Source organism: Dufourea novaeangliae, unplaced genomic scaffold, assembly GCF_001272555.1.
Source record: "Dufourea novaeangliae isolate 0120121106 unplaced genomic scaffold, ASM127255v1 scaffold170, whole genome shotgun sequence".
Lineage (NCBI taxonomy): Eukaryota > Metazoa > Arthropoda > Insecta > Hymenoptera > Halictidae > Dufourea > Dufourea novaeangliae.
In genome coordinates this window covers 1085411-1097654 of record NW_015374081.1, presented here as the reverse complement: position 1 = coordinate 1097654, position 12244 = coordinate 1085411, and positions in this window count along the sequence as shown.

Genomic DNA, 12244 nt, shown 5'->3' with positions numbered 1-12244 from the left:
ATGTCCCTGGTGTCTAGAATTTTATGCAACATTCGTTGTTTGGACAGACAGTAGCTGTCTGTATATCTAGTTTTTTGGGAAATTAGTGGCATTATGTTGCGATGATTTAAGGTACGTGGAATGTATGGTGCTAATGTTCGGCATAGAATTACGAACAAGTAAAGGAGTTCACGAAGGTGGAATGTATACTTATTGGAAAGAGTTATCGCTTTAACTGATCAGGTGGATATCTTATTACTTATTACCAGACTTGGGTATTTAATTGGACAGAAGCGATTGGGGAATTTTATTCGAGTAATACATAGTGAAATACAGCAGTGTTTAAGATCGTTATCCTGACCTTTCACCAGTTAATCAGATGAAATAATTGTTTGCCAGTGGTCTACTCATTCAACAAGAAACTTCATTCTGACAATAAATTTACCCATTTCTACTTATTATTTATTACACAATATTTCTGCACACATCCTCAGGTACGAAAGCATCGAAATAAACAAGTATCTCTTTTAATAGCCAATTGAATAAAGACAAGAAATTCTAAACAATATTCATGGTGCTCTTCTGCCCCAGTTAACGATTAAGAAACAAAGCAGTTAACCACGGAATATGTAATATATTTTCCCTTATCGCCTTTACACCAGTATCTTTTCCTTATATTTTCTATTAACCTAGCATAATAAAGAGGAAATTATTATTATAATTTATTCTTTCTTCCCCCAGGCATGGCTCGATAAACTAAAATACGCAATATGATGACATCGAAAGAAACAAAGTCTAAGTATTTGCAGTCAGGAATGAGGCTTCGATGCCGCAGCTTCACCTGCGATTACAATCACATTATCGTGTAAATGAATCACGGAGCCACGTTTCTTTTCTCAGCGGCGGCGAACTCGCGGTTCGTCGCTCGCGATGATTGTCTCGAATTCTAGAACGGCGAGGGATGAAGTCAGCAATCGCGGGAAACAACCGAGAACGTGAAATCTAGGTGGCACGCGTGGGCACGTCGCCGATGAGTTTTCCTGGCTAATAAGTTCTTGGGAGAGAGAAAAGGATCCTCGACGGTTCCAGAAGTTGTTGGTAAGATCAGAAGCGAAGGACTCGAGTCATCACGCTCCTCGGAATGTCGTTACCAAGATACGCACGCGTCTGACTCACGATAAAAGGAAAAGGATCCGATTGGTGTTGTGCAAGCGGTTAATTGTTTCTCGATGCGGCGACTGCAGAAGAAGAGATTCTGCTCGTTGCGCGTTGATCGAAACGCTCCTAATCTACTAGCTGTGATTCCGAACTCTTTGTGTTTGCTGTTGTAAGCAAAATAATATGAATATTTAAACATTTTTTTTTTTGTAAACGTGTGTTATATTAGGTCAGTGCAAAAGTTTTTATTGTGATCGCCACGGTTTCGTGGAAACAAGCAAGAATTATGTTAATATATTATGTATCGATGTTAATGTAACACAGGAAATTGTTGTTTAAACGAAAATTGACGCGATTGTGTGTGTTTTATTATTTCTGTAAAAAAATCCCTAGAAGAATATTCGTAATGATATCGAAGTGCATAAAATCATTAGCCTAAAGAACAATTAACAATAAGAGCGGAGGCGAAAGGGAGTTTCAATCAATTCGAATCACTGAAGTGATCCTACTGCAGGAAGATCGGTCGGCCAGATTACATCTTCCAACTTCGACTTCAGCTTCGTTCGCGGCGGGAGAGGTCCCTGCGTGACTGGCACGTGCGTGAAGAATGGCGACAACGCGCCAGGGCTCTTCCAGAGATTTTTGCCGGGGCTTCGTGTAAAATGTACGACTTCGCAAATATCGCGAACGAATTATCGACGTTCGACGCGGCTCGTGAATCGGTTGGGTGAACTCGGAACGTTTGATACGTCAGTCTGTGAAATCGTCGATATGAAACTACTGCGATTTTTTTGTTTCCGTTCACTACGATACTAACAGACGGCAATTACTTATTGCGAACACACATCTTAGGGAATAATTCGGAGAAATTGGATTGGAAGAGAAATTTGTTTACTTCGTTAATGGTTTCATCAGGTTTAAAGTAAAATGGAAACCTGATTATATTTTTCTAAGGGTTGTGTTGTAGGACGTGTAACTTTAGGATACAAGTAGATAAAAGTTTTATTCTCTCGTATGAATTCTGTGGTATTATAAGATTGTTTGAAAATTGTAATAATACTGTGGTATAAATATTTATGGAATAGATTAAAAAGAATTAATCATATGTATCTAAAGAACATGTATATTCAGACGAAAGATGTTTGAGTTATTATTGATTAAAATAAAAAAATGTGCAGAATTGTGTGAGCAATATCACAAAATTTCTAATTTTCCGAACCAAAGAGATGATAAAAGCTGTTAGAAACTTTCTGCAACACCTGTATACGATTGATCACTATTTTCCATTTGTTCATTACGTATTCCGTAAACGAACAAAGATATTTAATTCTATTTCATTCCACTGCATTCGCTGTTAACGAAAACAATTTTACCATCGAATACGTGAATTAATTAAGATTAAACGAACCATGCAATACAATCTAAAGAGTATGAATTGAATACAGACATTCTGTATTCAATTATTATACATATTGCAAATACTGCTGCCTACTAATTTATATGATCAGTTTTTGTACCTATAAATAATGAATAGAAAACACATTATTACTAAAGAACTTACTTTCATTTAACCGAATATCTTTCTCCAGGGGTAACACTTCAATATCCATTTTCGATAGCAGAAAAACATTCGACATTCTCACAGATTAAACTTATGACCAGACTACGGATGCACTTATGGCATATAGGGCTCTGTGAAATACAATAAAAGACGAAACTTTCATCGAATCCAATCAGTTTTCCGTTTAACTTTGAACTCGATAAAATCCTTAATAGGACAAATAAATTTCTACATTTGCCCCAGTCTTTATAAATTACTTTAGACAATGTCATTTGGCATAAAAATCCGCAGTCTACTTACGACTATAGAAAGGTTTACAAACAAAACCGTCGCGATACTATTTTTTAACTATACACTCTAATCTCGTGGCAATACCCGTCCACCCAGTAGATGACTTTTTCAAAAATACGCTTTCTACTCCATTTTCGTCGAGTTATCGCGTACACGTTATCACGCGATGCGCCTCTCAGTCTGCTCCTGAATTATCGTCCATCGTACGGCGGGAAAATATGAAATTTCGTGCAACCGTAGCAATTTTTCCGTCCAACCCCCCTTGACCTCCTCCGACCCCCCTCCACCCTTTCGCTGCCCCGCCCCTCGATTCCGATTTGCGAACAAAACGCACTCAACAGCCGGCGGCGCGATTGAAAAAGCGCGGCGAGTGAATACAGTTAAAGCAACGATAATAGTCCCGTGATATAGAAAATTTTTCATCTGTGACCGCGATGTACATCGAAACGACATTACAACATTTTCCAACGGTCGACCATCTCTTTCACTGTCTGTTCCTCTCTCTGCTCTGGCGTTTTTTGCACCCCTTTAAAAATGTTTCAGCGTCCGGCGATAAACTGTCAATTTGAACGGGTCTACGAATTCCACCCTCGGAAATGTTTTTCGGACCGTCCATTAAAGCATCTAAAACGACTTTGAACGGGGAAACTGCCACGCTGTTCCGCGGGAAAATTACATTTCGACCGTGCACGGACGAGCGAAATTTCATTCGGACACTCGTCCGAAGGAAACGTAACGCCTCCGGTCATCCTGTCCCGTGGAACTTCGAGCTTCCGTTCGACGTCTTAAAAGGCCGCCCAACACTTCGATCTCCGTATTTCATTGCAATATTTAACTTCATTTCCCCTGATTCCCTGTTTCATCCTCGACATCGTGAAACGATCGTTCGATCCTTCAAACTTCGATTCTTCGTTGCAAATAGAAGACCGTAACAATTTCCCCGCCGTACAATTCGCAACAATTCCTTTCCTCTACTGCATTTCAGCGTGAAATTCGGAGGCAAAAATCGCACCCGGAAATTCTCTAAACCGCAAGAAACATATCACGCAATCCGGTGTTTCCCGTCGTCCCTTTTCGTTCCCATCGCCGACAGAACATTTCATTTCCTCTAGCCGTTTTCATAGTGGAATCATCTCGATTCCTTTCGTCGATCCCTGGATCGAGATCAATGAGGCACTTGAGCACGGTCGATTGAAGAAAAAAATGTTCCGTTTTTCGCGATCACCCGGTACATGGCGGTGGCACATACAGCCCCGCGGTAGACGAAGCTTTGGGTCGCCGCTAGCTGCGGGCGTCCGGACCTCGCGTCTACCCTCTCATTTACCATTTGGTACCTATAGATAGGTACCTATATATACGCGCGTCAGGTACCTAATGTACGTGCACGCAGACAGAGGCGCGAGCCGGGCGACGAAGACGAGCGTACGGGGCCACTAACATGAAACACGTAGGGGTACACGCGAGCTCTCTCTCTCTCTCTTTCTCTTTCTCTCGCATAGGCGCGTACTTACGGGGACCAGGGGCGCGCAGAGAGGACGAACGACGACACACACGGAAAATAAGAGAGCGTAAGAGTGAGAGAAAGAGAGGGCCTATCGAAAATGGTAGGAGGATCGAGAAGGACAGATAGGTGGTGAACGGGCCGAGAGTGCAGGACTTGGTGCTCCGTTCTTTCGCGTCCCCATCGCATCGGCCCCCGTGTGTGTCCCTTTTTCTCTGTCTTTTTTTCTCTCTTTGGTCCTTCGCGCCGGGTGCCTAGGTGGCTCGGTGTACACTTATTTCTCTACGTATAACTGGCTTCAGAGCCAGAGAAGAAAACCTCCCCTTCCCCTGTGTATATAGATGTATGTCTCTCTCTCTCTCTCTCTCTCTCTCTCTCTCTCTCTCTCTCCGTGGCATCCGTATTTACGAGTACACACCGTGCCGAACGTGGAACAGAGCGAAAGAGGTAAAGGACATGGAGGGAGGGAGAACTTTCTCGCGTAGCTTCCATCGTCTTCGTTTTACCAGCTACGTGTATGCGTAATACACGTGAGCCGATATTGCTAGAGAGGTGTAACCTAGTGGTTTTGCACATATGCACACGGCGGACAGACTGGCTTCGCGTGTCTCTTCGACAGAAAAGGCCGAGGCGGAAAGAGAAAAGGCGGAGGTGGCGGCATTGACGCCGGGGATCGAGGCCGTGGGGCGGAGGCGGGAACGCAGCGGAGGGCATCCTCGGGAACGACGGAAGCTACCGGAGGAGTAGTCCTGCCCGAAGGGGCATTTGGGAGGGACACAGAGGCGGTGATGAAGAGGGTGAACGAGTGGGAAAGGGAGGCTTCGGAGGGCGCATCGTCCTATCCCTTTCTCTAGGCGAAATTGATCAACGTCCTCGGGAAACCGATTAACCGTGGGGGCAGACGTCCGCCATGAATTTTATAAATATATTTTCTTTTGAGCCGGGGCGCGCCCGGCCGGTCGCGCTACCGACTTTTTCGACGATTTTCTGCTGATGAGATTGCATCGCGGCCGCGGTTTTCGCTGGGCATCCAGGGAGGGATACGTACGGGGATTTGACCGCACTGGGAGAGAGATAGTTACGCGGGGCTGTTTGTGTGTATCTTGCGCCGGGGTTTTCTCTACCGCCGTCGATGTATATGCAGATGAAATATAGGCAGAAATTTTCGGGGTTGATGGAACTCGCCCAGGGAAATAGAGGAGTTCGAATGTAGACGCCACAGCCGCCGTCCGGGATCTAATAATTTTAGAACTCTTCGGTGATGGAACAATTGTGCGCGTATGATTACTACCTAGTCTGCTGGTATTCGCGTGGATTTGCCGTTTTATAGACGAATTTGCGGGAACTGAAATTGAAGGGAATTTCGTCTCGGTTTTTTTTTCGGTGGGTACGGTGAGTTAAGAACGAAATATCAATTGTATTAAATGCTGTTACAATTCGTATTTCGTGGGTAGTGTACGACACTTCTAAAACGAAGCACTAAAAGTTCTAGCTTTTAATGCTTGATAATGACTACATTACACTATTTAATAATAAGAATAACTACTAACAGACTTCCATACAAAATGTACTGCAAGAACATCCAACACATACCCACCCACGTACAAAAAGCAGTTATACTTAACACAATAGTAAGACAATTTCTGCAATAGTCATACTAGTACAAACTTGGCATATCCCGTCCGTACTAGCTCATACCAGAGCGAAATCCTCTGCTGAAACATTACATAATTGAACAGATACAGACATTACATCTGTTACATCAGAACTTCTGTACACATTTGGTACACGCAAATACGTGAAAATATTTTTGTTACTCTTATCTTACTAAACCTATTTATTTATAAAGCACATCTTCCTTTCATTTCAGTCTTGTAAAATACAATAACAGCCTAAATAAACTAATCTAATGTAAAATCTGACACTAATACATTAACTCGTGTAAAACGTGTTAAAACTACGATTTTTCCATATCACAAAACCAATATCAAAAATACTCGCGCCATAAAATTATTAACACGTAGTTTCTCCCCATGCTTATGATAGCGAGCATCAAAATTACGACACCGGTACCGAACAAAGTAACATCGGGATCATCGGGCACCCACGCGCTTCTCCAGCGTTCCGTCTATTTTAATTAATCTCCCGGCTACCTTCGGTGATTCCCGTTCGAATCTACGATCTCGCGCGTTACCCGATACGGCCCGCCGTGGCGGCCGATTTATGTTATTAGAAAATTATGTAACCGGCACGCGCGGTTTAATCGAATACGCGCCTTTCTCGGCCAACAGGGGTGGATAACTCAGCTCCCGCGCGGACCAACTGTCGTGGCCCTTTTATCTGAATAATTGAAAACAAAAAGAGACGAAGAGTCGCGAAAACCGTGGGTGACCGGCCTTCACCCGTAATTACACAGGTCCCGCGCACACCGCCGTAGCCGAGGAAGATGTTACCGGTGAGGTATCGTTAGACGTGACAATGAATCATTATCGACGCGGTAATTAATCATAATACGTGGCCTGCAATTAATGTCCCCTACGCTCGTAACTTGTAATTACGATACCAGATTCGAAAATCCCCAGCTTTTCTTTCGTCCATTAGCCAAGAGTGTCTTTTCCATAGGCCACAAGACGACGGACGAATGAATGAAAAATAAAAAAAAAAGGGAATCGACGAAACAGTCTGTCGTCGCGGATGCGCACGGTTTTAGGGATGTGACGAAATAATAATCACCCGAAATTCGTTCGCTGAAAAATAATAATCGGCATCCACGCGGCCTGACAGCGATGGCCGACCAACAATTTTCTAAAGAATAACGAAAGGGGGGAGGGGGACAGAGAGAAGAAAGAGTACCCCCACCCAAGTCGTTTGAGTTTAAAAGAGCGCCACAGACCGTGCCACCGACCGCAAAACTGTTTCGCGAAAATCACGTTGCGTGCATTTCCATTCCGTTCCGTCCTCAAAGACACGCTTTAATTATCTCGGCATGAACACCGTGAGAAAATCGTTCCGTGGTAACAGAGAAAGAAGATCGTGGCCTTTCTTTCTTTTTTTCCTTCCGTGCCTTTCTCTCTATTTTTCTATTTCTCTATTCTTCTATTCCTCTATTCCTCTATTCCTCTATTCCTCTATTCCTCTATTTCTCTATTTCTTTCTTTCTCTCTGAGTCGTTTAGACAACGTACAGGGACAGAGATCGAAACGCTAAGGTGCTTTAATCGTTCTGCGCCGCTGAATTTTTTTTTTTTTGGATTAGATTCTAATTTCCTGAGTACTCACGTGCTTATAAACGTCGGAATTAATTACCGCCGTTGGGAAAGGTGGAAGGAACTGTATGAAGCAATCAAGCGTTCTTTATACCGTTCACGATGAAAGTAAAAAAGAACAATTAACCGATTTCTTTACAGTAAGAACGACTTTAGGGAAAGGTATTGAAGTTTTGGAAAGATTTGAATACTATAAACATGGTATAAGGATCTAGACATCTTAAAATATCATTTAGGGTCATCGATGATTGCTGCTGATGCGATTTTACAAAAATAATAGGAAGACTTTTTATACGAAGTTATTGGTTAATCGATAATAATAACTCAAGAGATGATAAATATATTTAGTGTTAAGAGAACACGTTAACTGGCGGCCCACAACCCATAAAAATTTCACACCAGCAAAGCTGTTTTTTTTTTAGTGAAATGAGAACTGATAAGACAAGATTTCTCACAAAGTCAATTTTTCAACACGTTGACTACTACCGGAGTAACCAATTACGTCAGAAGTAATTAAAATATAATACATCAGGTAAACGATAATACCTTTAAATTTTTAAATAATATCAATACTCTAACATAAACCGATAAGAAATGTATAAAGTACGACAACACATTTAAATTCAACAATTTACCAAAATATTCCAAAAATTACGTAAGTAACATACAGTACATTATAAAAAGGTATAAATATTAAAAAATCTAACTTTCATATGTCAAATATTTATTAATATTATCATCATTTAAAATTCGACTTTAATAGTTACGAAATCTCTTAAATATTCATTCATTGCTCCGTTCACCACACATCTGTGAGCAAGACACAGAAAATTAGTCTGACAGTCAACGTGTTAACCCCCTTAAGTCTCATAAACCATAAACCCCAATTAAATACGTTTTATTAAACATCTCACAATAAAAATTAATGATTTCAGAATGCACAGTATGTTATCAACACACGCGTGACGTAGCAATCATAGTTTCAAAAAACCTTCTAAGTACATATTACGCCACCCATCCATACGAAACATGGGAAAACGAAAAAATTTTCCAACGTGTTTTTCCTGTTCTTGTTTTTGCTTATGTCTCGTGGCAAAGGGAAACGCGCGATCAACGCTCAAGGCCGTCGCGAAACTTCGCGATAACGAAGGGGAATAAATTTTCAGCGGAACTCGGTGCCACGCGCGAACTTACCCTCTCGAAGATTTATCGTCTTTTGCTTTCGTTCCTGGACAAAACGTATTCGCGAGCTTTCGAACTCCCGTTTCAGGGTAGAGTTCCGCGTGAAAAGAAAAACGAAAAGAAAGAAAAAGAGTCCGTCGTATCGCGTTCCTTCCGGAATCAACGATCGGTTTCGTGGCTGCACAACCGGCGAATTCTCCACCCCCCCCCCCCATTAACCTCCGGGGCTCGTTTTGTTTTCTATTAATTTCGTCGGATTCGTTTCGGGCGCATTCAATTATCGGGCGGACCGATAACGCGATTAAAATTTTCCCGCCCACTATGACACCGTTAAAGTACTAATTATAATACGTTATTTTATTTAACGGTTGTTTAATGCCGCGCGGCCAATAATCGCGATTCACCGGGCCGCCGCGTCCCGCCAGGAGAGAGAGAAGCTTCATAGAGCATATAATGAACCCTCTCCGGCTGGTCGGAGACGCGAAAACGGAACGAAAATTTACATAATATCGGTGTGTTTACCCCGTTTTCATCGCGAATAATCGAATCAATTTACCCTCGAACGGTGGAGGAATGGGGCGTGCGTATGAGAAAAAGAAAATTAATGTATCAATGATGGCCGCGGCGCGACGATTTTGTACCGGGACTCGTTACCACTTCTTCGAAGTCGTTCCTTCTCGCGGACTGGACGCATAAATTGAGCCCTAAGAGTCGACGAAATTGCGGGTGAATTTTCTTTCGTATATTCCCAGGATGATGGAAACAATTTACATTTTAAGTTCGTTTTTTTTCTCGAAAATTCTTAGTTGATTGCGAACCACGTAGGAGGTACGGATTTCTTGGAAGCGTTCAGAAATTAGCGGAACTTTAACCTTGCGAGAAACGAGCGGCGTGGATGGGACATACGATGGTCGGATAATGGAAAAAATTTCGTTTACGCCCACTGAAGATTGTGTATAGGCCCAGAAATTATTAATTACTAGTGATCAACATTACAGTCACACGAACAGTAAGAAATATTTATGAAATGTATGGAGCAGGTATCAGTAAGGTTTCAATGTATAGAATATGGTTTCAGAGATTTTGATCAGGAGATTTTAGTATAGGTGTTGTATTACGGTTAGCTAAAGGCAAAGGGGTGCGGATGATTTAAGGTGATAATTGTCGTAACTCGTTGCATCGTTACTAGAGCACTCGTGATGAACTTTAATGCGCTCTAATCGTATATTATTGAAATACTCCATAGTAACTAGTAACAAAACGAAAAAATTTTCCGTTCAAATTATATATGGTGTTAGGGTACTGGCGTTAGAAACATTAAGGGGTGATTCTACATGTTAAAGTAATAAGGAAATCAAGAGTAACGAAACTGTCTTAAAAGTTTCCTTTTCAAGTTATTAGAAGTTAAAGATTGGGGGATAAAACGCCTGAAATCAGGCAATCTGTGTACAAATAGGAACTTTTACCTCGTAGTCAGAAATATGATGCGTAACATCTGCATTTCAGAATCTTCTTGCAGCACTTCATCGAAAAGCACTCACGAATTGTTGCACATTAAACCCGATTATTTGTTTAAATCCATAAGGGAAAGTACAGAACACACGCACTGAATAAACGTTAAATAAACTAACGTAAACTAAACTAAAACTTACTATAGTAAATAAATTGAATTTATACTATAACAAAATGAAGGGCTATTTTTCGGTGACTAGATGTTTTCGCGTTAACGACTACCATCGAACTAAGGGAACGTTACTCGAATCCTACGCAAAAGACAGAAAGGTTATACAAACATGTAAAGAGCTAATGAAGATAATACTACATATCTGGTTTTCAGGGTCGTCGCCAACGGTCGTAAATGACCTACAGATTTCGGGATTGTATCAAAGGAAAGGTACAAATCACATGTTTGGTCACGAAGTAAGGACGTAAATATTTTATTTTTCAAGGAATGCCAGGTACGTCGACTGCCTAGTTTCAGGCGTTTCTGACCTCAACTATTGATTGTTAATAACTTGAAAACAATGTCTCAAACACGATTTCGTCGTTCTTGATTTTCATTTCGTTTTGACATGTAGAATTATTACCTTTGTGCAATGGTCAATAGACGAATGCATTAACATTCTTTGAATTAAAATTGAATTAAGGGAATGTATTTCCCTATCAGTGGATTCTAACCTGTGTAAGCTATTAGTGTCAAATTAATTCACAAATTTCTGTAACAAAACATATAATTAAGAAGAGGGTTAAACTTTCTTGACTCCATTAACTAGACACAAGAGATCGACAAATACATTATCTGGATAACAAGTTTCAGACAACCAATAAAAGATAAAAATACTTCCACTTTCCAAAACAATACTACTTAAATTCGTAGACACAATTAGCAAACAATGACTTTGGAAATAACATTTAATCTCATTAAGTATTTAAAGGTCAGTATGACGCTCTTAGATACCACCGTTTTTCACTACATATTACGCAAATAAAATTTTGCCCAACTCTGCCGAATACCCTGTATTCGAACATCGTCATCTAACTCTTTCGAGTGACCACTTTGCACGGTCTAATGAAACCCACTATGACGGTTGTAGCAGTTCGGTTAAAGTGACCCAGCATCCGGCGGATGAGGGTTAAGAAAAGCAAACTATGGGATCAGGAATGAATGGTATCGCGCACGGAAGTGTGAAAATGGGGGGTGTGTGAACCATGGTGACGTTAGATTCGAGCTGCGGCTAATCTGTTGGACGACAGGAAAATTTTCCCCGATGATTAAGCGGTTGTCAGACATATGCCGTCTCCATTGGCTCCCTTGATAGGGTGGCCACGTGGTGCGGCCCGCGTTTCCGTGAAACGCGGCCAACCCCTCGGACGCGACGCGCACCCGTCGTGCCCTGGCTAATTTGTCGGCGGTGTAACTTTAGCCGGCCTTTTAAAGCTTTTTTTTTGCTGCTTCTCCGTGTTCCTCCTCTTTTTCTTTCCGGGGCCACGTTTTTTGTGGAAGCGTCAGGCCGGAACGCGCGTAATTTCCGTGCAAAGTGGTCTCCATAATCACGGACAGAACAGAAGTCTCCGCCACGGTTTCCCATCGCTGTATACGAGGGCGAAATTTCTGTCGGGGGGGTCAACGCACCGACGATTTTAGTTTTATTTTTTTAAAATGCTTTCACCGCGAGAAAGTTTAGATTGCAGAGGTAATTGGAACGGAGATAAACTCATTGAAATTGAGCATTATTATTGATGCAGGGGTAATTGAAAAATGGTGCGGACGGTTCGACGCTGTGGTACTGCAGCTCTGCATAGAACA